Here is a 26,791-nt window from a genome sequence, read left to right on the forward strand (position 1 = left end):
GAAAACGAGGCGTTATGTCATGTCGCATTTTCGCGCATATTTAATTAGACGCATTTGCGATCGTTCGCGCATTTATCATTGAAAACAAAGCAGATCAAAGCTCATGCTAATCTTGTAAATCTACTGTTTGCTTTTTGCCAGCTCTAAACCAACTCTAAATATTCAGTCTGGCCTCATAAGTTCATATAAGGTGCTGTTAAAGTGACATTATGATATTTCCAACTCCAAAGCTTCATACAGAGCTGTGTGTCATTTATCAGATTTGTTTAAAGTTAAAACATGTAGCTTAAACAACATGGAAGGCTACATATTTTATTAAAAAATGCAATAAATAGTAGCCTAGCATATTCCCAGTGTCAGTGTTTCCCATTAATAGAAGACATGGGTGAAAGTATAATAATAAGTAGGTCTGAGTAAATATTTAGCCAAAAACAAAATGACATTTCACTCCAACATTGCAATTGGTCTTTTTAATATTTTTCTAATAAAAAGGATTGTTTCATCCTGGTGTGTGAGATGTGTCCCAGGCATAAGCATAAGACTTTCCAATAATGGAACAATTTACAAACTTTACCACATTTGAGTAAGCCTTTCTATTGATTTTTAACGTTGAAATAAATATCGGCAAATATCGGATATCGGCCACACCAGTGAGGCAAATATTGGATATCGGTATCGGCAGAAAATTTTCATATCGGACCATCCCTAATGAAGACTGGAGAGACTTTATACTCTTTCAGAAATAAGTTCCTTGCGGCAACTGTATGACTTTGATATTTTGCCATACTTTACCCGTATCGTGCTATTGAGCAAATTAACCAAAGTTACATCCCGCTCTCAAAGCCCTACTCCATTTTGTGCTCACAGTTCCTCACCAGCAGAAACAACTGACTGGCTTTTGATAATCTTGGAGTGCAATGAAAAAGGGTATTAGCCGCGAGTCTCCGAGGGGCTAATCATTCTGAACAGCCTTTTTCACTGCGCGATCCCCCACAAGTCAATGACCACCCCTCTTAAATCCATTCCAAGGCAAATGGTTCAGAAAAACAGAACAACTCTTTGCTGGTCTGTTTCCTGTATGAGTAAGCATTGCGAGCGGGAAATGATTAGGTGTCGCTTTGGCGTGCCGCACAACAGCGAGAAGCGGGGGAAGAATATATTTTTCATTAGGCAACAATCTGTCTTTGTTTTCACGAGCAGTCAGAAGGTAAGGCTTTCCCCGGGCTCCATTAAATGATAATAATACGCAATTTTAATGTGTTTTGAGGAGTTTCTTCCTTTCAAGATGTTGTACCTGCCCCACAAAGGAATGCCTCTGAGCATAGCCAAACAGAAGAAGGATCGGAAAACTCTGAATAAATTATTAGTGTTGTTCACTGGAGAAAAAAACACATGTTGCTGTTAATTGCATCAATGTTGTGGAGCAGCGGCTTGGGGGTTAGCGAGGGGAGATGCAAACTCCACAGAAAGGCCCCAAGTAAGTGTTGCAACCGAGTTTTCTTCAGTTCTTTGACTTCCTAGTCAATGACTTACAATACAGTGGACTTTCACAGCTAGAAGCCTATAGGGTTTGATTAACCTATAGGTAAATCAAACCCTATAGGTTTGATTTACCCTATAGGTTTGATTTACACGTTTATTTGAGAATTTCTTACGATAATACTATATGAATGACATAGATTTACTGGTTACAAAAACATCTTAGGACTTCAACACAAAAAATAAAGGCGGCACCTGTATTTAACTATTTTATGATCTGGGGTTGCTGCAGTTGATCAGGTCTAGGTTCAGCAACACTACTGTATGTGCCCGAAGAATCAGACCAGGTTATTCCATCAATGGATTTCTGCTTCCCTGATGGCAGGGGCATATTGGCCATAAAAGAGTTCAGATCTTAACCCTATTGAGAATTTTTGCGATGTGCTGGAGAAGACTTTATGCTATGGTCACACTCATCATCATTTATACAAGATCTTGGTGAAAACAAGTCATGCAACACTGGATTTTTTTTTACATTACAGACCCTTTTTTTCTTTTGTTGGTCAGGCCAGTGGTAATTACCACTTCTCTTATGTATCCAAAGTGTTTTCCATTTTTTTTCCCTCCCCAAAACACGTAATGGAAATTGTTATCTGTCTGGCAGAGTCTTGTTGCCAGGATACATAGATGCCATGCTTATTCCACCTACTTTCTGATACCTTTTCACATGCCCCAGGCGTTTGATTAGACATATGCCCCTTCATCCCGGTTCATTGGGTTTCCATTTTTTTTTCTTCTTAGCAATGATTACTGTCCAGTACTTGATTTCTTGTATGGCAGATTTGAGGTTTTCATTTTCTTCTGCTATTATTTTCATCCCTCTTGTCTAAAATCAAGCAAATTTACACTGCTGCAGAAACTAAGAAACACTGACAGTACGAACATTTCTTGAGACAGTGCAAAGATTGACTTCTATTCCACAGTGTCATAATTAAGTTACCCTTCACAGGTCATCCAGGACGTCTTTGTCGGATGCTCAGCTTCCCAAGGATCATGCTTGGACTGACAGCTCCCCCTATTCCCCCTCTAATACCCCTATCTTGTTTTCTCCGCTACCTCACTGCCCCTTGCCTCCCAGCTCTATACCAACCTACAGACACACTCCACCACGCAGAGAAAGCCCTTGGACATTATCATTACCCGGGAGGCCCCTTCGGCGGGTCTTGGAGGGTTCTCTCCACCTGTCATAGTGCGCTAGCGTCTCAGTGAAGCCATCTGCTCTCGTCTCCTTTCCCCTTAGGTCTCACTCACCCTTCGCCGCAGGGATCTGACCGGGAGGAAAAAGATTACATCTTGTTGCCGCATGCATGCTTTGATGTGTGTTTACCTGCTTCTTTTATAGTGCTAAAAAGACATTATGGATCGGCAGCTGGTCGAGCCGTCTTCTTCCAGTGAGAATTGCAAAAACTGTAGAGCGTAATGGGATGGGTATGAATTGAAAATGCACTGCGGCAGTGTGGAATAGTGCCCCAGCTCATATTGCGATGACAATGTCCTCTCAGTTTCGTATTCTTTCTTTTGGCAACCTAGATTTACGCTTGTCCTCGCCAAGCAGCTACGAGTTGTCTATGAATTAGTTATGTCCCATGTTAGTTACAGTAGGTCAGGCTTCTAATTCTGGCTGTTCCGTTCAGAGCCGAAAACATCCAAGAAACATTGCCTTATGCCGTTTTTTGTCTGACAAATATTGGAATCTTTAAAAGTAGGCATTCTGCGCAGTAATCCTGTTGGCATAGATTCACAGCATTAACATCCAGAGCGAACGCAAAGGGGGGGAAATCCAGCGTGTTAAATTAAAAAGGTGCTAAAGATCATTTGCAGAGGTATTGGCTGCGGCCTAGACAGATTGCTGCTCGAATCAAGGTTACAGAAAGATATCGACTTTTCAAATTGATCTGTAAAATCCACTGGCTTTATCTTGTCTGTGCTCGGGCCAGACTTTTCCTGCCGCAAAGTCTGCTTGCGATTGCACCATAGGGGGGAAAATGCCCGCGTCTGGAACTTGAGATGATAGGGGGTGCCTCGTATGCATGTTTTGGGGTAAATTACGGCATCATCAGTTAGGGCTGAAAAAATAATAAGCGCGATTATTATTGCCTTTAAAAAAAAAGTCTGGCTATATATATTTTTTTAATTTATTAATCAAAAAACGTTGCTAAATATGTTCTGTTTTCTGAACAGTCATAAAAGTACAAATGATTTCAAGTTTGCCTCGATTAGGGAGAGGTCTCTGTTTCACACCTGCCCCCTACTGGCCAGCCCTCACACCTGCGCAAGTAAACTGAGCAGCGCGGCCTGATGACGTCATCACACAGCGTTGTTTGTTTTTATGTCAGGCAAAAGCATGAGCCATGGCACGTGAAATGCGAAGGGAAAATAATCCCTTAAATAATGCAAGTCTGCTGTGTTTGTGCTTATTTTGTAATCGTTTAGTGTGATAATCGAAATCATAATCGAATTTCGAATTGCACAGCCCTATCATCAGTGTTGGGTTGAAACTGAATACTTGGACTCAGAATACATATTTAGAATACTAATTTTGAGTAACTGTATTCTGGTAAAGTTACTCTTTCATTTGAGGGTATTTAGAATACAGTTACTTTTCTAATAACAATGGAATACCTCACAGTACTCAGGCATCAAATGTCAGTTTCATAATCATAATAATAAGAGAGAAATGACCAAGCGGGTAAAAGTTTAGCTCTACGTCACTCTGGGCTGTGGAGGCGTTGGGAAAGTGCTTTTTTACATTCTTAATGAAGAGCAAATAAATTCATAGCAGCTGGTTTAGCAAGTCTAGCTGCATGTTTTTAATCATACACAGCTTTTATGCATGATTTTAATGCAAATCAACGTGAAAGTATTTGTATTCAGAATACAGTTCTATGATTGGACAAAGTAATGGAATACGTTCAAAATACACTTTAAGGCAAATATTCAGTATTCTGTAACTAAATACAATTACAAAGTATTCTCCCCAACACTGGGCATCATGCAAATATCGCTTAATAGTTTTTGCTGTATTCAGGCTGTGTTATAACTAACTTAGTTTTTTGATTGAAAAAAAATGATCTCCATTGTGTAATTGGATGTATAATATCCCTCTCTCCCTTTGTCTTTTCTGTCAGCGTAGTATTTACTCTCACGGACAATTGATGAGTTAAAAACCTAAACATGCTACAACACTTGCATTGGCGCTTATGGTCTCTAGGGGCATGAGCTACTTAGTACTGCTTTAAACTTCAAGTTTAAGACTACAGGCAAATTTATGGGGATTTTAGTTTTGGAACCAGGAGAGGTTTCAGGTCGGTCGAGTATGATGGTTGCTGGTTCAAATACTGATCTTGACCAGTGTGTTTGCTTTGCTTGAAGATCAGTCATGTTTCAGTCTTTCTGCCGCAGCACAGTTGTAGCAATAGCGTCTGACCGTGTTCCCTCAATATTCTTCTCATATTATATTCCATGCCCTTGTCGGCAGAGGAGCTTATTATATAGGCGAAGGTTACCATCGCGTCTACCCTTTTGACTGAAGAAGATCGGTTTGAAATCCCTAACACCGCCACGGCACTCCTGGCCTGACTTTTCCCCGGCCCTCTCCGGAGTCCACGCAGCTCGGGCCATCATCGCCAGGTCAAAAGTCCGCGCGACCTTTGTAAGACGGCGGATACTTAACAAGAGGTCACTCTGACGGGCTCCTCCCGAGTATTAGGAGACATATGGGCAGCATTAAGCCCACATCTTTCACCTCCCTACCTGCAGCGGCCTGACGACTGGCGCCGCGCCCGTTACCTTGAAAGGACACAGTGTTTCAAATGCACGCTTTTATGTACACATTACCTCCACAGTGGCAATGGGGGAGTCTTTTAACTTTCTTTCCGATCCTAATGTGTTTTAAATGGGGCTACTGCCAGCTGTGGCCCACTGCAAGATAAAGTGCCCCGTGTGGATTGGAATTTTTATAATGCTATCAGGTGCAAGCTTATTATAAATCTACTTTTACCTTAAAGGTTCAATATATGCCATAGAGGTTGTTAAAAACACCTTTGGACACATAACCTTTGTATTGCATGTTTAAAAAGGGGGATATTATGCCAAATATGACTATTTATTACACTACAATGTTCCCTCAAAATAGCATACTCATTTTCTATAGGCATTCATTCATGTTTGAATTTCCTGCAGCAGCAATTTGATCAGTTCATGTGTTTCGTTTCATGGGGACAGGGACAGAGGCGACTTGCAGGGCATGTTGAACCAGAGGATCGGCCAAATAAAGAAAGAAACTTTGAATAAGCAGATTTAGATCATTTAAAAACAACAAAATGTAAGCCAGAGACCAAGATGAGTTTAAAATGATGATTTAAATATTGTCTGTGAATGGAAAACTGGTTAAAACAAGTAGCAGTGCTGATCCCGGTGTGTACAAAACATCATCATTGGCAGCAGGGTGAGCATGGATTAGAAGGAAGTAGTGAAAACAAAAACCATTGTCGTAATCTAATAGTAAGATGTGTTTTGTATTGACAGCCAACAGTTATAAACAGGACTCTAAATACTGTAAAGAACTGAAAACCGAGACTCTCTGTCATGTTCAAGACACTTTCCACTCCATATTTTGGAAAGCACTGGAGAAATAGTCTCCCCACTCAGAGAACCAGGGTTACAGGGTAACCCGAACGATTGCTCGAGCATCCACGAATGAACCAAAACGCTTATTCAGATGACAAGATAAAGAGCATTTATTACTGACGATGCGATAATAAACTTTCCGCGGCTTATAAGTTGCACAAGACGATATTTTGCATTCACACGTCTGGTTTTATCACCTAATTGGCCCGTTGTAAGTCAGTCAATTTGCCCAAACACAATTTGGGACAACACACTTTGTAAACAAGAGCCGGCCCGTTGATAATTGTGCAGGTTAATTGCAGTCGACAAAGCTGTTTGGAAGTTGCAATAATGTTCCCAATGGGGATAAACATCATTCGAGGGTGTTGTCTTGTTGTCTTATGTTTGTTTTTTTTACTGAAAACATGGGCATGAATTTATAAAAAGCTGAATTCCCACACAAGAACCTAGAGTCTGTCATTCCACACAAAAATACAGCAACGTTTGGAAATCGGCATGAGGCAAAGCTCCTAGTTTTGCCACAAACGACTTGAGCCATTTTGTTTGGAGGCTGACATATTTTTGGGGGGGTGCTCAAAGCTTTTCTTTTGGTCTATAGCCTTTGCGCCAAGTGCTATCTAACATTCTAATAGTTTTGGCCTTCCCTCCGAACTCCGAGCCCCGCTGCTTGTAAAACTCCGCCAGCTGCTGCGCGTGTAAAAAGAAAAAGGGAGTGGGAGATGTCGAGAGGTTTCCAGTGATCCAGACAAACTGATGGATTGAGAGCTTTAAAAACATTATTGGTGCGTCTGCTTAAGTGCCGTAATGCATTGGGGCGCATAGTTAAGTGAATTCTCTGGTGGCGGTCATGGAGCTGGTGTGGACGCATCATAAAGAAGGCTGTAATTAAGCTTGACAGTGAGCTCTTTCATAAGCAATAGGCCAAAAAAAAATCATCAACTTTTGAAACAAAAGCGGGGGGCATTGGTCTTTCATTAAAATGAGATGTGTGAGTTAATTCAGTTTCAAGTATCTGGTATCTGGTAATTTAAGATGCTCACGGACCTCACGGATTAGCTGAATCATTTGGAAATAGTATATGTAAGTCTATTGTGTTGGTACATAACAATATGAATACTAAATTAGATAAAAATGGGGGACAGTTAGTGACATATCGTCCGGCCTTACTTTTTACTTTTAGTCACAATGCCCTGGGCCGAACTACATGGGTTGCACAATGATTTGGTTGGATTTTTCAGCTAGATGCCCCTCCTGATGTAGCCTGGCCTTAGCCATCGGTAACTCCGGTCAATTATAATATCCCTACATGTACGTCTGGGTCCGACCTCAGTGGCCGCGTTACATCGGTCGAATTTCAACCTACCATTCAGTGAGTGGGGGGGGGGCGGGTGTTGTAGGTGCATCAAGCATTTGCGCCTTATTTGCTGGTTGTAGTTTGGCAATGGCGGCGGATATGAAAGTAATGGAAGCTCTTCAATCCGTTTCTGGCTCGGCTCCCGAATATCCAGAAATTAAAATTGAAGCCTTGGAATGCGCAAGGAATGCCCCCGAGAGTTATGATAGCTTGCCTCACTCACTCTTGCGACATTGGGTCTAATTGTCGGAGTGGGGGCTGCCTGTGAAAATCTTAGGTTGTACAGTGAGACAGGGACAAACATTTAAAGTAGAACCGTCGTACGACCAAAGATGAGCTGCGACCGACATCATTCAGTGTTTGATATTTTGGAACACTAGTCACAGAGTGAGCCTCCTCTCGCTACAAATAGGATCTCCGTCAGTGTCCCGTCAACACCGCACTCCGCCAGAGTCAAAGCAACAGAGGCTGGGAAGGAGCGGGTCCGACTCTGCATTATTCAGGACTTTCCCTGCACTTTTCCGCGGAAACAAACACCGCTTGCACGCGGCACTCGCCACAGCTAAACATACACTGTCTGTAGCCTGATATTCTCTACGATAAACTTTGGTCGTAGCTACGATTGCCTTTTGAACCATCGCACAGGGGAGACAAGTGCAGCTCAAGATTTTACTATCCCCACATCTTATTAGACAAAAATAAATTGAACCACATACACCAGCCATTAGACTTAAGTTGATTTTCTTATTTAGACACCCAGTTCAAACATAACATCAAAATACATCGCCACCGTGGGCCAACCTGACCCGCATGTTTTTGGAGGCAGGGGAAAAAGATTACGCAGGACCTTCTTGCTGTGAGGCAACCACTTGTCCACTATGCTTCAAATATTCAATGTGGCAACTCCATTGTTTTGTACTGCCCAATATCACAACAGGAGTTGCCACACAGGGCTGCACCAAGCATTAAAACAAGACAAAATAGATAGACTTAATCATTGAGTGTCTTCCAACATAACTGACAAAAACCTGGGATGTTAATTGGCAAAATGAACAAAAGTGTCAGTTTTTCGGGGTAACTGTTCCTTTTTGAATAATGCATCAAAGAATAAAGATAATAGAGTGAGAAAAACCTTGAGTAAAATAGTCAAATTGTTTGGAAAATATTTATTCCTCCACTGCCCATAACCTCCTCGTGCAAAGGTTCAAAGAAACGCCAAAACTAGTTTTATGGTTCAGAGCCAAGGCAGCCTTGGGGCTAAATTGTAGAATTACTATCTCGTTTCCAAACAATGAAGACTGGGCTTTTTTTTTTTTTTTTCAGCTTGAGCTCGAAAACACCAAAATGGCATTAATAATACAATAGGGTTCTGACAGCATTGACAATTCTGAGAGCAGCTGAAACACACCGCCGCAATACAAAGGATATATCCGACCCCTTAAAAATACTGTTTTAAAGAGCACACGGATGAGTTGAATTCTCAAAACTTTGTTCAACAATATGCAAAACAGTGTAAAACTGTGTGACAGCCTCATGTCTTACTACCAAATCAGAAATATATTACTTTTCCACCATGCAGGCCTAGATCAAGATCAAATCAGGAATAAAAGGGGTTCTAAAGCAAAGTTGACAGGGACTTAACCTGCCATGTCCCTGATGTCCTTCTTCATAGTCGTGAAAAAGAAATCCATGAATGAGGCCCAGTTGCCAGAGATCCACCATGTTTTGGATTCCCCAGCGCTCTGGTATGTGGCATATGTCAGCCATCCTTCCCTCCTTTCCCCTCTTCAGCTGTGTTTGGACAGATGGGTTCAGCGCCCAGCCGAGCGTTACATCCTGGCATTACGGGGGATAAAGTTACAGACTCATTCCAGAACACGGATGGGCATCAGAACAGAACCCGTCGTGTCCTAACGGCACCTTCGAAGACTTTTTTCGAATCAAATAAAAGCCGGCCCCAGCTTTTATTTTCCCCAATAATGCTCCAGAAAGTGCTGCACAATGCTGCTTCTGCTGCTTCTGCTGCTGCTGCTGTCTTTTAATTGCACAGTTCCCAAGGTTGGACATACAAACCAAGGCTCGTCTGGTTGAGTCTGCTCGGGTAAACAAACGCAGTGCCCGGCCGAATTCATACTGTTCCGTCTGCTAACCTTCACAACCCTCAACCTGAAACTCTTTCTCCTCCGTCTGACTTTCTGACTCCGCTCGTCTGTGATTCTGCGGACAATGAGTACAATGTTTACCGATGGCTTCCGATCGCATTTCTTGGCCTTAAAGTCTCTCTATAGTGTATCGCAAAATCACCGAGGCTTTTCATCTGACGGAGATTGTTTTGATACAGTTTGATGAGAAAGGGAATTGCCGAAATCCAAGTATAATATTTGAGCTTCAGCAACGTCAAACTCCCAAATGAAGGGCGTTTTTTTCTTTCCATCTATCTCTTGCCTCCTTTCCTCTTGAATAAGCAGGGCAATGCAAATTGCGTTGCTCAATAAAGTGGGTGGTATGGGTGTCAAATTAGATGATAGAGTGTGGGTGGGCCGATCATTGTGAATGAAAGAGACAATACATAGTGAGCGTTTCGTCAGTCGGCTGGATAACAACAATATACTAAAGTGGCGTGCTAGAAGGTCTAATTCTAACTTAAGCAAGGGGTTATTATTCAATTAAATGATGTATAGGGGCTCTCAAAGTTAGGTTAAGGTGCTTTTATTATTATGAGACATCCATAAGATAAACATGCCAACTCCATAGGGAGAGGCGAGAACGCTAACCATTAATGCTTTAGCTCGCGATTGGTCCAAAGGGAGTGAATGCATCGACCATGGATTGATCGCAAATGCTTTATGGGTTTTGTCCACTCTGTAATTTGCAATCCAAAGGCTCTCCCTTTCAGAGTCCATACACTGTTTGCACACACACACACACACACACACACACACAAAAATTAGAAAAATGCCTTTACTTCAAGGCCAGGAACATTAAAAAGCATGCCGACACGAATTGGAGTTGGGCTTTTCATGTTTAATTCATGAAACAGCAATTAGTTTGTTGATGAAATGTGAGCAATGGCTTTGAATTGGAGCATTTTATGTCGGCCGAGTATTAATGATGAATATAATTACATTAACTGTGATTAATCAAATTTCAAAAGTGTTGTTAAAAATGAATTGTGCACTTGCAGTCTCCATAAAAGCTATGTCACCCTTCTTTTTTAAAGGTGCATTATGCAACTTTTTATGTGTAGAAGAAAAGTTGATATTGGTGTGTATTTGACCTCGTAGTGACCCAGCGGCTGCGTGAATGGTCAGCATGGCGCCTTTACTTTCCATCACAGTGGTCTCTTGGACGCTCCAGGATCAATTGTTTGGAAGGTTTTCACTGTTGACGGACCCTCGCGCCACAAAACTTTCAAAATAATTGATCCTGGAGCGTTGTAGAGGCCACCGCGATCGAAAGTTAAGGAGTCATGCTGACCACTCACACAGCCGCTGGGTCACTACGAGGTCAAATACGCACACATATCAGCTTTGTTTTCCCGCATAAAAAGTTGCATAATGCACCTTTAACCTCGCAACCCCTGCCTTAACCAAGCACATTTTCTCCAGCTTTACCCAAATCTAAAAGCTTCTCGACTGGAGAGCTTAATAGGCCAGAGTAACGCCTCATTTGAAAGCCAAGACCTACATACTTATTGTCATGTTTTAGTTCTTTGGGTGCGTTTTAAATCATGTTTTTTTTTTTTTTTGCCACATTTTTGTCATGTTTTCAATGCTTTTTGGGCTGTTTTTTCCCCCCCAGTGTAATGCAACTGTGATCAAGCCACTAAAATATGACCAAAATATATCAAATAAGCAACAAAAACGCGATGAAAGCACAACCAAAAACGACAAAAACAACCATCTTAATAATGAGGAAGAGGCTTATATGAGTTTTGTAGGTCTTAGCTTTCAAATGAGGAGTTACCCAGGCCTATAGTCTGTAAGCTTTTAGATTTGGGTAAAACCGAAGTTGGAAAAAATGTGCTTTGTTAAGGCGGGAGTTAAGAGGTTAAATAACTTATAATTAGTTATTATTAAGGGATACACTGCTAAAAGTAATCTTGAAATAAATGACATTTTCTTGAAATAAGAAGTATGTACTTGATTTGAGAGTCTAATCTCAAGAAATATGTCCATGGGGAAAGGTATTTACACTTAAATTAAGATAAAATGACTGCAACAGTTTATTTCAAGTAAATTAATAATTTCTTTTATCTTCTATGTATTGCCGTATGGACAGATTTCTTGAAAGTAGACTCAAATCATGGACAATTTTACTTATTTCAAGATTACTTTTTCTAGTTGCTGTGTTTTTTAATACTGTGAAAACAATTTAGCCCCCATGCAGTAAACCGTGTTAGCATAGACATATGTTGAATGATCTTATTCCCCAGAGTAGCACTGATGCTCAAAACAGTGGTTGATGATGATATAAACATTATATGATCCCTCCGCCTCCTTGAAACCTATCGAGCACCCTTATAAACTCATCCCGTCCTCATTTCACCCGTGTGGCGCGTATTTGAGAAGACATTTTAAGTACTCCCACACCTCTACATTTGCATTCACAGACATCCCTGCCACTTCTTGACCTGCTACTTCCAGCTGAAAGTCCCTGAACGCTTCACCCCACCTCCGTACACCTCCAAAAGCCTCATTTTAAGGCTACATAAACATGGCCATTTTCGCTGTATGTGTCGTGCTACAAAAGCAAAATTACGGCCATTACCCCCTGTCTCATTCTCCAAATAGCTCTCTGTAAATCTCCCACAATGCACCTTTATGGCCCGTGCCGACAAAAGCTAAAATCCTCATCTTCCCCCGCGCGCCTTTGATTGAGCGACAATTCTTCCTCCTTTCTTTCAACGGCTGCAGATGGAATGCCGTGTTTATGTTCGTCGCCCGAATAAATATATGCGCGTCGCGGCGAAATGTCCCTTTTCATTTGCATATATTGCCTTCCCACCACAGCCCGTTTGTTTTACATAGAAGATGAGTGCCCTCTATACCTCCCAGATAACCCGCATTTGCTCCGAATGTACCGGCATGAAAGTGACTGAGACGCACTTACAGCTTTGCATTTGAGTCGTATTTCTTCATCGGAATAATAGGACGCTCAATACTAAGCTCTTCTGTAACACTTTGCTGAGTGCTCATTTGAATGTATGCATCAGGGAGAAAGGGTTGTTCAAATTGGAAGGTTATAAGTGTATAGGATTCATGGGTTGTAATGTAATGGAAGCCATTTCGAGGTCAACATTCAAGAGAGATACTGTAGAACAGCGGTTGTGGCAAAGGTTTTCAAATGTAGTCATCTTAGGGATTTGGAAATTGGAATGTTTGAAGAATGTCAGAGGCAGACAACGAGCGCATGTTTGTGTGCAAAGCTCAAAAGGCCACGATGTCACGGAGTGAAGCGCTAACAAGTTAATATGTACATGAAGAAATTAGTAAATCGCGCATTTATTAGTAACAAAGACGATCAAACTTACAATTCACTGTTAGAAGTCCAGCTAATCCACGGCTGCAGCCTCAAAACAAATCCACATGGTCCAAATAGCGATCGATACTTTTCCATCTTCGAAGGTGAACTCTTCACCAGGACCTCTTGCTTCCGCATGTATCATCCGTGCTTCCTGTTTGTTTGGGCTGAGTGTTTTCCCTGGGATTGACCTGACAGGCGTCCATATTTTTTTCATCGACTTTTATTAAAATCTCGATTCGATTAAAATGTTATTAATTGCCCAGCCCTAAGTCATCTGGACGAGGTGATTGAGAAATGACGTTTGGCCTCTCATCCAAAAACCCGAAATGTCATTTTTCAAACGGGGTTGAAGAACCACAGCTGTATCGATGAGAGCGGAAATATTTTGAATCCTCGACAACCCCGTCCAGATGACTACTTTTTGAAAAACAGTAAGGCTGCAACGACGCGTCGACGTCGTCGATTACGTAAATACGTCGACGCCGTTTTTGTGCGTCGACGCGTCGCTTGTATACATTTCACTTCCAGCGTGGCTGCGCGTAATGCAAACGCTGCGACCGAGGGGGGAAAAGCACGGCAAAAGTCGTCAAAAGTGTGGGAGTATTTCCAGAAACGGCCTAATAATGTTGTTGTTTGCACACTGTGTCGAGCGGAAATGTCATATCACAGCAGCACAACTAACCTGGCTAACGCCAGACTGCTGTGTGCGCTCTAATCATTTCGAACTGCAATATCACTTGTGATTTTAGTCTGGCGTTAGCCAGGCTACAGCACAACGGCTATGAACGAACATGTGAAACGAAAACACCCGCGGCTGCATCTCAGTCAAACTACGGTGTTGTTTCACTGATTAATCAACGCGTTGTTACGGGGACAGGCTCTGACAGCGCGCACTCACTCTCCGCCTACTTTGCCGCATATAAAACCAAAACGGAGCAGTCTGCTGAAGTGAATGAGCAGGAGAGACCGACCGCCTTCCCCGTCTCTCCCAACAACACGCGAGTAGGCTACTTCTCCGCTCGTGCCCCGCTCGGCTGTCTTGTCTCCCGGTTCTCGCTTCGCCTCATGCTGCCCTCATGCTGCCCTCATGCGCGGCTGCATCCCGTCCCCGTGTCCCGGGCGCTGCTCTCATGTTTTCTCTGCGCGGACTCGGGGCATCGGCCACACACTCATTTAAACTCTCTTGTTGTTGTGTCTAGCGGAGAATCAGGACAGTAGTTTGATGGACAGACGAGAGTAAAGCCGTGTCCGTGTTCTTTTTGTCTCAAAGAGGAGTTGAATCCACACGGTTCTCACGAGCACAGTAACCTAGAGTAACTCTGGTTCTCTGAATGTGCACAGTCTATAACGAATTGGGCGACTCACATGCTAATTCTCAGTGGTCAGACAGAAATAACCGTCAGGTGCAGGTTTCAGTTAGTTTTAAATCAGCGGTTCCCAAACTGTGGGTCAGGACCAGAAGTGAGAGAATGGGCCCATTTGCCATTTACTATTTTAAAAAGTGGGGAAAATAGACTAGTAGTAAATAAATATATAAAAGCCATGCCATTTGGACACATCAATGTTTTTTTCTTCATTTTAAATGAAAAAATAATCGGTAACATGAAAAATAATCGATAGATTAATCGAAAAAATAATCGATAGATTAATCGATTAATCGAAAAAATAATCGATAGATTAATCGATAGAAAAATAATCGTTAGTTGCAGCCTTAAAAAACAGTCAAACCAGTCATTTATTTGAGTCTTTTCGATACTTTCATTTTTTCGATACCGGTAGTACCTACATTTTTTTCAAATACCATACTGGTATCATAAACAGTACCCAGCTCTTATCATAATATTAGAAAATGTGCAAAAGTTAAGTTCAAGTCATGATTTTACTCATTCAGTTCCATTTTAGCTTTGTTGAAGGCGGTATAAATAAACATGCCTTGCCTTGCCAAATATCAAAATACATTATGCCTGAAAGGTTTTGGTATTCGTGGCTCATCAGGTCCTAATTCTATATCAGTTGAAACACATGGAAGGCTTTCAAGAGTTGACTATGCTTATAAGCAGCTGTTAAAGACGTCTGCAGACATCTTGCCTTATACTCATACTGCCGTTGTGTCCTCAGACAATACACTTTGCTCCCCTCGCCTATGTGTAAAAGTGTCAGAGTAGTTTGATCAGTTGCTCCTGAGACTATGCCTTTCTTTACCGGAATGTGATTGAGCTCCCAGTGCTAAGTTCCTTTTCTTTTTTTCTCGAACTCATCTGCAAGGAAAGAGGTTGTTGGAAATATAAGTTAAAGCTGTGTGTCAGTGTGTGTGTGTGTGTGTGTGTGTGCAGATTAATCTTTGGCTAGACCTACGGTTGTTTTCCAAAAGAACAGTCGGTGCACAGGGGAGGAGGATAGGAAGCAAAAAAAACTGCGCGGAAGACAAAACAGCTTAGAATGCACGGAAGGAAAGGATCAAGAGTTCCACAGGGCACGGGAATCAAAGGCCGGTAATTAAGCCGAAGATACTGGCACTCTCTCCAAGGATGGGATGGCATAGGAAGTGCAGGCTGGGGTCTCTCAGGCTTAGCCGCGTTCTATCCATCGGCTCTGTGCTAGGGATGCGCCGATACCACTTTTTCTAAAACCGATGCGAGTACGAGTACTTTGACTTCAGTGTTTGCTGATATCGAATACCAATACGAGTGCAGGGCATTTTGTGTATAGATGGCTTATATAACGACTTTTTCATAGCAGGTTGATTAGTAAAGTTACTCATTTACCTTTAAGCGAGCTTCATTTATTTTTTCATTCGATATCATTTTAGAAATTGAATGAATATCAGTGTATCATTGTTTTCCAAAGGCTTAATTTATCTTTTTTCCCCAGGGTCTCACTTTGCTGATTTATAAAGATGAAAATTATAAGTCCACAGTACATCAAAGACAGCCCCATGTCTGTGTTTTAGCATTTATTCGGTTACTTATTTCTAGGGATGCACCGATACCAATACCAGGATCGGGTATCGGGCCGATTGTACTCATACTTGTACCCATTAATGAGGTCCCGATAGCAGAAACCGATACCACTTGACGTGCAGCCAGCGCTCCTACTCTCTCCACTGAGGAGAGAAAATATCAACAAACTGGAGAATACTTCAGTGGCAATACAATATTCCACATAGAGCTGACTATACTATAGACTACACTCCCTAAATCAGAGTCTGTGCTGGATTTAACCAGAGATAAATATTGTTAATGCTGCAGCGTGGAGTCTGCAGTGTTTACAAGATACACGCTAATGGTCACGGTTTTGACGATTCTTACGCCGTTTTATGCCCAGGGGCTTATTCATTTGAAAAAACTAACCCAGCGACTAAAAGGTACTCAGAAAATCCAAAATCAAGAGATACAGCATGTCCATATTGAGCGAAAATGAGCTGCAGCAAAACAATCAAAATTCTGTAGCTACTCGCTAAGATGCTATAAACACACGAGAAAATCCACACAGAGCTGAAGAAAAGGCGGAAAGACACCATTTAGCTGCAGTAATAAGTTACGTATGCAATGCTATAGCTAGATAAAAATACATAAACGAATAAAGCACAAGCATCGAGGAGCTTTTGGACATGAGCTGTTCTGTCTATGATGAACAGTGCAATACAAATTACATTTAATGAAAAACAATAAAATAAAATAAAATGGCATCTGTACAATTTTTACATAACTTCTCTTAAAAGTGTAGCCTACTTTAGTCAAGGAAATGTATATGAGTAAATTAACAAGTAGTTAAGTAAGTAAGTATGTGAAAGAAAATGCCTAGTACTCATCTGCAAGTACTTAAATCAAAGTACTCGTCCTCGGTATCGGTTTTAGAAAAAGTGGTAGCGATGCATCCTTACTTATTTCTACTACTCGAACTAGATTTACAGCGACTCCGTGTGGATTTTCCCGTGAGTTTTTTGCGTATAGCTACTTAGCCAGTGCAGCATTTTGAATATTTTTGCAGCAGCTACATTTCGCTCAATATGGATATGCTGTATCTCTTTATTTTGCATTGTCTGTGTACTTTTTACTCTCTGGGTAAGTTTTAGAGATGCGGTTACTCCCTAATCATGAAGTTGCTTAAGAATCGCCAGAACCGTTAGCCGCTAGCAAGTTAGCTACATTAGCCTGCTTGTCTTGTAAACACTGCAGACTCAGCGCTGAGATACAATATAGACAACAAAAAGCACAGGCATGGTATTCTAGTTTAATGACGTGAAGGATGACAAGCCTTAATTCCTTTAATTGTCAAAATGAAGACGTTTCAAGCTGGTTTACGGTTAATTTTCTTCTGCAAGTGCCAAACCACAGGAATTGTCACAGAGTTCAGCATGTTCTCAATCAGCAAAATAAAGCAAGATGAAATATTTTCTCTTTTGTATTAAAAAGTATGTTGTGTGCTGGCAGATTTTTTGGGCAGATGTTTTTTTTTGTTTTTGTTTTAAATTGCACAAAAGTTTTGTTTTAAGTCTAGCACATTTAGCACGCTCGCAAAACATAACAGGTGGTCATTTGTTTTGCCTGAAGAGATGCCGGGACATGTCGGTGGTGGTGGTGGTGGTGGAGGAAATATCTGACAAATTGCTCCTCTGCCGCGGCGAGTCCTTCCCTCTTGGCGACGTGTCAGCGTATACACAGACTTTACGACGGGCCGTTTTAGCATGCGCAGATGTCCGGAAGATGGATACCAATAGACGTGATGTCTTGCTTGTTTATCCGCGCGGCCACTGCTGCCAAAGACAAATTAGCTCGCAAAGCAACACATGGCACAAATATTAGCGCGCAAACATGTCGGCAGCCACGGCAGAGGTTTGTTATTGATAAAAAAAATAGTCCGTTTGCATGCATGGTTATTGTTTGCTGAAAGCCCTCGATTGGTTCAGCTAGGAGTGGGGAGTAAAGAGCAAAATATAAAAACAGAGTCCGTTGAGAGTCTTTGGGACGTGCTGGGGAAAGCTTTGCACGGTGGTCACGCTCTCCCATCACCAACACAAGATCTTGGCGAAAAATGAATTCAACACTGGATCTTTGGACATTGCAGAAGCTTTTTATCGGGCAGTGTGTGCAACCAAATAATAGAACAAGTAAAGTACTCCAATTAGGGCTTCAACTAACGATTATTTTGTAATCGATTAATCTAACGACTATTTTTACGATCAATCGATTAATCACTTGGCTGGGAATTGTGTAGGAAAATGTTCTTTTTTCAATTTTTTTATCACATAGCGCTAAAGTGGCACAGCTTGAGGACATATTGATGGAGTAAACTTAAAGTGAGTGTTTGTTGGAATCTAATTCTGCTTTCTGATTGGATGAGACACAGATAGATATTCAAGAAATTTACAGTGTACAAAACACTACAGACCCTAACTATAAAAACAAGTAGGTCTTCATCAAAAATACTCTATTTGAGTCTGTGTGAACCAGAAAACGATTAATCGATTACTAAAATAGTTGTCGACTATTTCAATAAACCATTAGTCGTTGATTAATCGATTAGTTGTTTCAGCCCTAACACCAATATGTCTGACTCAAGTTAGACATAAACAGTAACTTGTAACTCATCAAAGCCCATCGCTGATATTGATTTCTTCCTTTTTATATGAGCAGTTGTGATGACTCCTAAAGACAGCCATTCTAAAGCTCATCACGCTAAATAAGTGTGTTGTGGCCACGGGAGCAGCACTTGGTGCCCTGGATCCCCCATAAAAGCTTAATAACATTTTGTCAGAGGTCAGGGGGACTTCATAATGATGTGCTGAATAAATGGCTGCTGCGCCCGGCCGATCGATACCGGTCAGGGAGGCATGCTCCAAATGAGGAGCTCTGCACCGGCCAGGAGGATGACTGGACTGAAAACGCGTATGTTAGCATTTATGGAATCTAGGGGATTAAAGGCTTTATTGTAGCGCAGGTTATTTCGCTTTGTTTGCTTCCGCTGGGACACCGAAATTAGGATGAGAAATACCCGTGCTGGGGTAGACTTGCCCCAACAACTTTGAGAATCTTGTGTAAACTTGGCTGAAATGACGCCACGCAGTGTTTGAATACCCTCCAACTGCCTGGTGGTTGGAGGCCTGCTGGGAGGAGGGCAGTCTCAGCACTATTTCCGTAATGGAGTTGACTGCTCTCGGGACCTGCCTGACGTGGTTTGGGGCAATATAGGCATTTCCAAACGCGCTCCTCGGACACGGCGGCTCCCCTGGATGACTTGTTGTTTACACTGTGTTCCGAATGAATAATGAAAACGTCCCAATGCAGTTAGTGTCCGGCCGTCGTGGGGGTTTGCCAATATTGTGCAACTCAAGAATAAAACATCTAGAAATGCCTGTGGGCGCGTGACGCAGCCTGGCAATATGGAAGTTCACCTCAGTGCACAAACTGTTTCTTGAACTTCTGTAGTTTCGAGGACTCTGAGGTTTCGCCGTCCGATAGTAATTGACAGATATCCAACTGTCAATTACTGTTGATGTGTTATCGCGTTATCACATGCGATTCAAAAACAAATAACTCAATAATCCTGGCTTAACACAAATCAATGGCATCATATGTTCTGACCACACTCGCTCCTGTATCATAATATGATATGATTATGCAGCTCCTTTAAAAAGCAAAGCAGGTCATGACCGCCCAGTTCAACCGCACTGATGTGATGCCACCAACTTTGTGCATAAAATCTTTCCTCTAATGAGTGGTGTGGATTTGGCAAAAACCTTTTCAGAAAATTGTTCTCCAAAAAGTACGCTGACGCCATAAGGACCAGTTAGAAAAGAGCAGCTTGAGCGCTTTGGCCAAAACAAAGTGTTGTTTTGGTCTGGGCTCATTCTACTGTCCTCAGGAGTAGAATGAGCCCAGACCTGTTCACCACAACTGCCTCTAAAATCCTGCACTGTCACTCAAAAAGGTATTCATTTGGGTCTGAAGTGCCGTCATGCCTGAGCTTAATATTAAAGGTGCAGTTACACGTGTGACCTGAGGTGACAGTAGTGAGCACAAAATGGCTAACTTGCATCTAGCCCCTTTAAAGCTGCCTTAAGCAATGTCTTTTCGAACTGTTTTTATCAGTAGGTAGAGTAGTGAACTCTGCTCTGCTTTGAACATTTGCTTCGATCTATTATAATAAATGGATGAGGGAGGTGTGAGGTGAAGCGGCGGTCTTCTTCTACTGTTTGCAAGTGTGGCGCACATGGTGGCACATCTAGAGGAGCAAAACAGGATCGCTTAGAGTAGCTTTAGTGGGCTGCGTTGGAGGGCAGGTGCCAATACAACAAGAAAATGTTCAAATGTTTTTCCTGACCATTATTTGATTGTGGTCGGATTCACAAACCTGCCACATTGTTCTTACGGCTGATATATTGTCACCACTTTTGGACTGTATGAGGAAATAATTAGACTACAGTTCATGTGTACTTGTGAATTGGCCCAGGAATTACAGTGAAATTAGCAATAAACTTCTGGTTTGACAATGCGGTTGCCAATTCGACTTTCTTTACTACTTACCCCCCCATAATACTGTACATCAAAGCCCATTGAGAGCCACATAAACTCTGCATTGTTGTCATCCTTTTTTTTTAAACTTCTCCATAAGCTGCGCCAGAATAAAGGCCCCATAAATCCCTCATATCACACACTAAGTCGAAGGCAGCGTGACACGGCACATTCATCACGCAACGACCTGGATGACTTTGAATCTCCAAATCTCACAAACACCATGTTTAAAAAGAAAGGGGAAAAAAAATACCAAAGTGTTCTACTCTGTTAGCTCGGCGATTAATTAACTGGCTAATGTCCAGGGTGCACCCCGTCTCGCAATCCAAGCAGCTGGGACAGGCTCCAGGCCCCAGCCACCCGTAAAGGACAAAAGCAGAGGAGATTACATCAGAGGTCTAATCTCTCTGAAGGCATGTAATACGTCTTAGAGTGGAGGGAGTGGAACATATGCTCTAAATTATTGCCCCTATTTGCGGATAAATAAATTGAGAAGGAGAAAGAAGTTAAAGGAAAAATCAATTTGAAGGTAGATGTCTATAGATTTGCTAACGTTAACTGTAAGATCTTTCAAACGCTATACGGAAAGCAATGCATCAAGTGTGGCCTAATATGAAATACATGTTTTTTTTGTCAGAGTATGACCATATTAAACATCCATCCATCCATTTTCTTCCGTTTTATCCGGGGCCGGGTCGCGGGGGCAGCAGTCTCAGCAGAGATGCCCAAACTTCCCGATCCACACACACCTCCTCCAGCTGTTCTGGGGGGACCCCGAGGCGACACCAGGCCAGCTCGGAAACATAGTCCCACCACCGTGTCCTGGGTCTTCCACGAGGCCTTGTCCCACTAGGACATGCCTGGAATACCTCTCGCGGGAGGCGACCAGGAGGCATCCGGAACAGATGCCCTAGCCACCTCAGCTGGCTCCTTTCGACGTGAAGGAGCAGCGACTCTACTCTGAGCTCCTCCCGGGTAACTGAGCTCCTCACCCGATCTCAAAGGGTGCGCCCAGCCACCCTGCGAAGGAAACTTATTTCGGCCGCCTGTAATCTCATGACCATAGGTGAGAGTGGGAACGTAGATCGATCGGTAAATCGAGAGCTTTGCCCCCCGACTCAGCTCTCTATTCTCTATTAAACACATTCGAATAAAGTCAAGTCAAAATTGGGTCTTTGTGAATGTTTTTGACACAGTGATACATTGAAATCGAACAGAAACAACACTTGGAGCCCGATGTTCCCTGAGGGGTAATCGACCATTGGATTACCTTGTGTACCTTTTTGTCTCTTTTTTTCAGTAAAATATAAATCAATACAAATCCGAATGTAAAGCAGCTGTGGAGCAGAATGTGATGGCTCTCCTCCATTACAGAGTATCGCGCTTGTTTTCCTCCACGGGACCTGTGAACTTGACCGTTTGTTGGCGATCCCAAGGGGTCCATCTGTATTCATTGGCATCTGACTCCTTTTAAGAATGCGTCATTATTTTTATCTTGCGTTTTCCATGTTCAAATGTAACTATATTAACTTCTGATTATGAATTCCTTTAGATGTTACAGAATAAATCTCTTGCGTTGAATTCTGACTAGGGCTGAACGATATTGAAGTAGCGATATTGCGATAACGATACTACAGCGTTATTTCACTTCACCATTTCAACACAATATGTTCCAATCCATCCATCAGGACCAAAACAAAACTAAAATGTAACTAAAGTAGGACATGTTAAACTAAAATGGAACTTCCACACATTAGAAGTTCAATGCTTTGTTTTTTTTTGGAGTTTTCAAGAAATGTGTTGATCTCAGTCAGATGAAGACTTTAGCGATATTACGATATATTGCGGCTTCTCGCGATACGGATATTGCATCACCTAATACGATTTTTTTTTTTTATTGTGCAGCCGTAATTCTTGCTACTCCTGAGATAGGAAAGATAAAAAGGCTCCACTGAAACTGATGACAACCAGTGTGTTAAATTGCGATTACACTGTTGAGAACGAACCAGACATGGTACACAAACTGGTATGTAAAGATATGGCACCCTGCCCTAATTATAACCATCCGGAATCACTCAATTGCCTTTATTTGCCTGATCTGTCTGGTCAACTGGTGTGTCTGCATGACTGACTTCTGCCCACAGCCACTGTTAGCATTTCTTCGTACGCTCTCGTCATATGTAAATGACCATCGGGCCCCAGCGGCTGGAGGTTGTCCCGGCATCAAGCTAACATGCATATTGTACAAATCCATGCACAGTATTACCATACATTTCATTTTCATAACGTCTTTTTTTTTTTTTTAACATTCGAGACCTGTCACATCTAATTGGTCTCACTATGGAGGGATAGCTTTGACTACCATCCAGCGGTTGCATTTGGGTCAGCCAACAAAGATTGAATAAAAACACACGTAGCCGCTATCCATTATTCAATGTCCTATATTATAATGTGGCTCTTCTCTTACTGTTGACTCCACATAGACTCGCGTTTTTGTATCCCCTTTTTTCTGATCCACAAGGAGAATTGGTTTGTCACAGCTTCTCAATGATACAATAAAACGATCATTTGTTAATAATGAACTCATCCATCCATCAGCATTTCCCAACGGTTGAGTTGCATTAGTGACATCAACGTATGACCTGGCATATTCCGCAATGAGGCTTTCAGGCAATGCACTGCAGGTGAATAGAGCAAAAGCTTATTTCAACTTAATTCGAAGTTCATTTACCAAAATATAAGCCTGTTAAAAGCTGATCTTTGTATTAACAGTAGCATTATCTACCCATCCCATCTAGTTTAACGCAATGCAAGAGCCTCCCATCGTTTCAGCCGTTTTAATCCATCAGAGTCTATTCACACCGGCTCCCCCACGCGACACGGCTAACAATAGCATTAAGTGGCTAAGTATTACGGATGGGGGTTTTGGAGCGGTTTGGGAGCGATGGCGGGAGATAGACTTGTAATTGATGTCTCTATGGAGAATGGAGGTGGTGGGTGGGTGGTGGGTGGTGGTGGTGGGGGCAGACGGCGCGATTTAATGGGGAATGAGAGCTGAGAGTTTTTTAATGAATAGAAGGGAAAGACTAAGTGGACAGACTTCGGCTTTGTAATCTGGGCTGTAAAATGAGCTGTATGTGACTAGTTGATTCATTTGTTTGGTATTTTTTTTGCGGGTGCCCTTAAAGGAACTGGCCACCGTTTTTCCATACTGAGATATGTTCTTGCCTGAGCTTAGACGAGATGATGCGTACCTGTCTGGTCTTTGTGCGTGTGCTCAGTCACGCACAATGACCAAAGATGTTGTTTGCATTTGGCCTCTCCCAGTATATTCCTATGGCTCCAAATGGGGGGGGGGGGGAGTTAGAAGCAACCAAGCTCTTCCAGGGGCACGCACAAAGACCAGACAGGTACGTATCAACTCGTCTAAGCTCAGGTAAGAACATATCTCAGTATGGAAAAACTGTGGCCTGTTCCTTTAAAGGTCCCTGAAATGGTACTCTTTTTTTAGAGACCTATAGTTTCTTTCTAATGGTAGTGATGAGTTTGACGGCTCTTTTCTGGGAGCCGAGTCTTTGGGATCCATTCATTTCAAAGAGCTGTTCAAAAGACTGGTTCCTCTTCATGTGAAATGTGAATAACGCGAGTCAGATAACTAAGACGTGATCAACAAAATATCAATCAATAAAAGACACACTTTTTTGATAGATGGGACTGGTTTAAAATCTGCTTCGGCATAAAATCTTGTGCCACAAACAATAAAAAGAGGATGCAATCATTTTTAGCGCATTGAGTTTTGAACTTTCATGTAAAAAGCTTTCACTTGTATGGCCTGCTCCATTGTTGGGCTGATTATTGTGTTTGTTCAGGGGAGTTTTGGGTAAAATTGACTGGAAAAGAAAGATCCGCCTCTTTTTCACAATTGAGATCTGGTTCGAAACGTTCACTGTTAAGGTCATGAACGTCATATTACTAGTTTGTTGTCTTAATCCACCATGCTTTGACCTTCTCCTTCTCTTCACTGGGCTCGGTCTGATCATTTCGACGCTCAATTTGCTTTTACCATGCATCTCACGTTAACAACCAACATCTGCAGTGAGACGACTTCCCATTTCCCACTCTTTTGTTGTCTTTTCACACCAAAAATTCAATTGGCATACACAATAATATCAAGTAAAACATTTAAACATAGGGTTCATTGATATGTATTGAGATTTGCTTTGGTGTTATTGGAAACCACTGAAGTATAAAAGGGCTCAAGATGTAATTAAAGTATGGCGACTTTTATCCTATAACCCCTGACATTGTCCATTTGACCGATAATCTCTGAGCTACATTTTCAGCCCAGTCCTCTTGCTTCCTCTGCTTTTTGGACATACTCATGGGGCCTGGTACTGCTGTGACTGCTTTAGCTAAGTGATTTAGTTCAAGATTTCATTCTGTGGTTAATTTCTTTTTGGATGCCGGGCACCATTTAGGAGTTAGTGCACCCACAAAAGCTTTCAGGAAGTCAAAGCATGGCAGAGGAAGATGCTAAGAAGTGGAGAAAACCACTTTGCTAATGCTAATACTAAAGTCACCGAATGCTAAGTACCTTTTTTTATTTCTTTATTCATGTCATTTTCCATCTTTGCGCAAATGAACACGGACGCTTTACAAATCTTCTTCTTTTTGGCACTGTAATAACATTATCGCATCCTTAAACAAAGCCAGATGGAAGACCAAAAAAAAAGGGTTATTATCGCCATTACTTTTGAATAGTCTTTTTAACAGCTGAGCGGAGATTCTCCTTTGGTTGAAACAGTAGCAAAATGCCCCCCCCCAAAAAAAAAAAAAAGAAAAACGCCGTCTGGGATTTCGCCCGATGCATCTGAGGAGTAGAAGCGTGCGTCGGTAATGAAACAATTTCACACAACAGCATATGCCCTCCAGTGCCAATCTCTTGGACCCCTCCCCAAGTGCAAAAAAGTGCACAATGCACTTAGTGGGAAATGAGATTTTACCATTGGCTGCCCGACATGTATAGGTTCCAGTGCAGTGCGTGGCAAATTCGTTCTATGATGACCTGAAATGTATTTGAATTTACAACATACGTAGCAGTTCTGGAATGTAATGATAATTCAAACAAAGTGCAATGCTTTTTTTCTTCTTCTACTGCCGGGGCGTTCCCCTAAAAGTGTCTACTGTTTTCTTTTAAATCGCCCTAAAACATCGCTTCAGCTTTTCTACACTCAAACTGTGTCCATCACGGCGCTTCGGATTTGGTTATGTTAATTTTGATATGTAAACATGGAAGTTCCTAGACTGTATTTAGCGTGTTTAATTCTCTCTGCTGCCAACAGAGGGCACTTCAACCAAACTTTGTGACGCAAAACCAACATAGCCCTGGGGATAGCTTTCCGATGAGCATAAAATGTTGCCACTTTCAATAAATTGTATCATAGACTAAGGCTGCAAGGTTTATCGATATCGAATCACAATCAAGGTTTTTCTTTAAGATTTGAGTGATAGATATTCACCGATCAGAATTGTGGAGATCTCAAGTTCAGCTGCAACAGATAAAGGTTTGTCTGAGTTTCCATAAAGCAGATTCTAAAGTGTTTCGACAGACGCTATGTGACTCCATTCCCGGCTCATTTTAGTCACATGGCTGTCCCCCAGGGGTACTCTGAATGTCAGGGAAAGGTGGAAGTCGAACTCCTATCCACAAAGAACCAAATATTTTTGAAAGTAGATTAATGTGTATGGCTCTAATGTGGGGAAATTTGAGGGAAAATGTGTAATTTGACTAAAGTCTTAAAGTAACATGACTTCATTCATAATTCGTTTCAGCAGTTTATGCATTTGAATGTGTGAAATATAAAAATCGCAATATTTGTCTGAAAAATCACAATTGTTTTTTTTTTTGGTCAAAATCGCGCAGCCCTATTGTAGACTTTACCTGTCAGGAGAAGTGAGCATTCAGATTTTGGAGTTCTCTGCGCGTGTCCCAGCTCATTATTCTGTGTTTTCCATCGGTACCGTGATACGTTTTCCGTCACTAGACTCTTTTGCCTGAACTCGGTGAAGACTGTGGTATGTCTCAGTTACGTTATCTGTTCCGCTTTGCTCATAAAGGTCACACTATCAGTCATAACCTTTTGCGCCTCCACCCGTCACCCCCTGATCTCCCGATAAGCGATGATGAATGATCTCCAGCCCATCCCCACTGCCTATTATACATCTGTGT

General features: G+C 41.9%; 2 protein-coding genes across 6 annotated transcripts in view; one reads left to right on the top strand and one right to left on the bottom strand.

The window, feature by feature from the left end:
• LOC306974083 (receptor-type tyrosine-protein phosphatase U-like) overlaps positions 1-26,791 on the top strand; it is a 371,134-nt gene that overhangs the window by 64,776 nt on the left and 279,567 nt on the right. The gene's annotated exons all lie outside the window — the stretch shown is intronic.
• Positions 3,637-26,791, bottom strand: part of LOC306974165 (C-reactive protein-like) — a 431,917-nt gene continuing 408,762 nt past the window's right edge. Inside the window, exon 6 of the mRNA XM_079571336.1 lies at positions 3,637-3,651. The gene's annotated coding sequence lies outside the window, so the exon portion shown is untranslated. The remainder of the gene's footprint in view (positions 3,652-26,791) is intronic.

The sequence above is a fragment of the Gobius niger genome (assembly GCF_951799975.1).
Source record: "Gobius niger genome assembly, chromosome: 14".
NCBI lineage: Eukaryota > Metazoa > Chordata > Actinopteri > Gobiiformes > Gobiidae > Gobius > Gobius niger.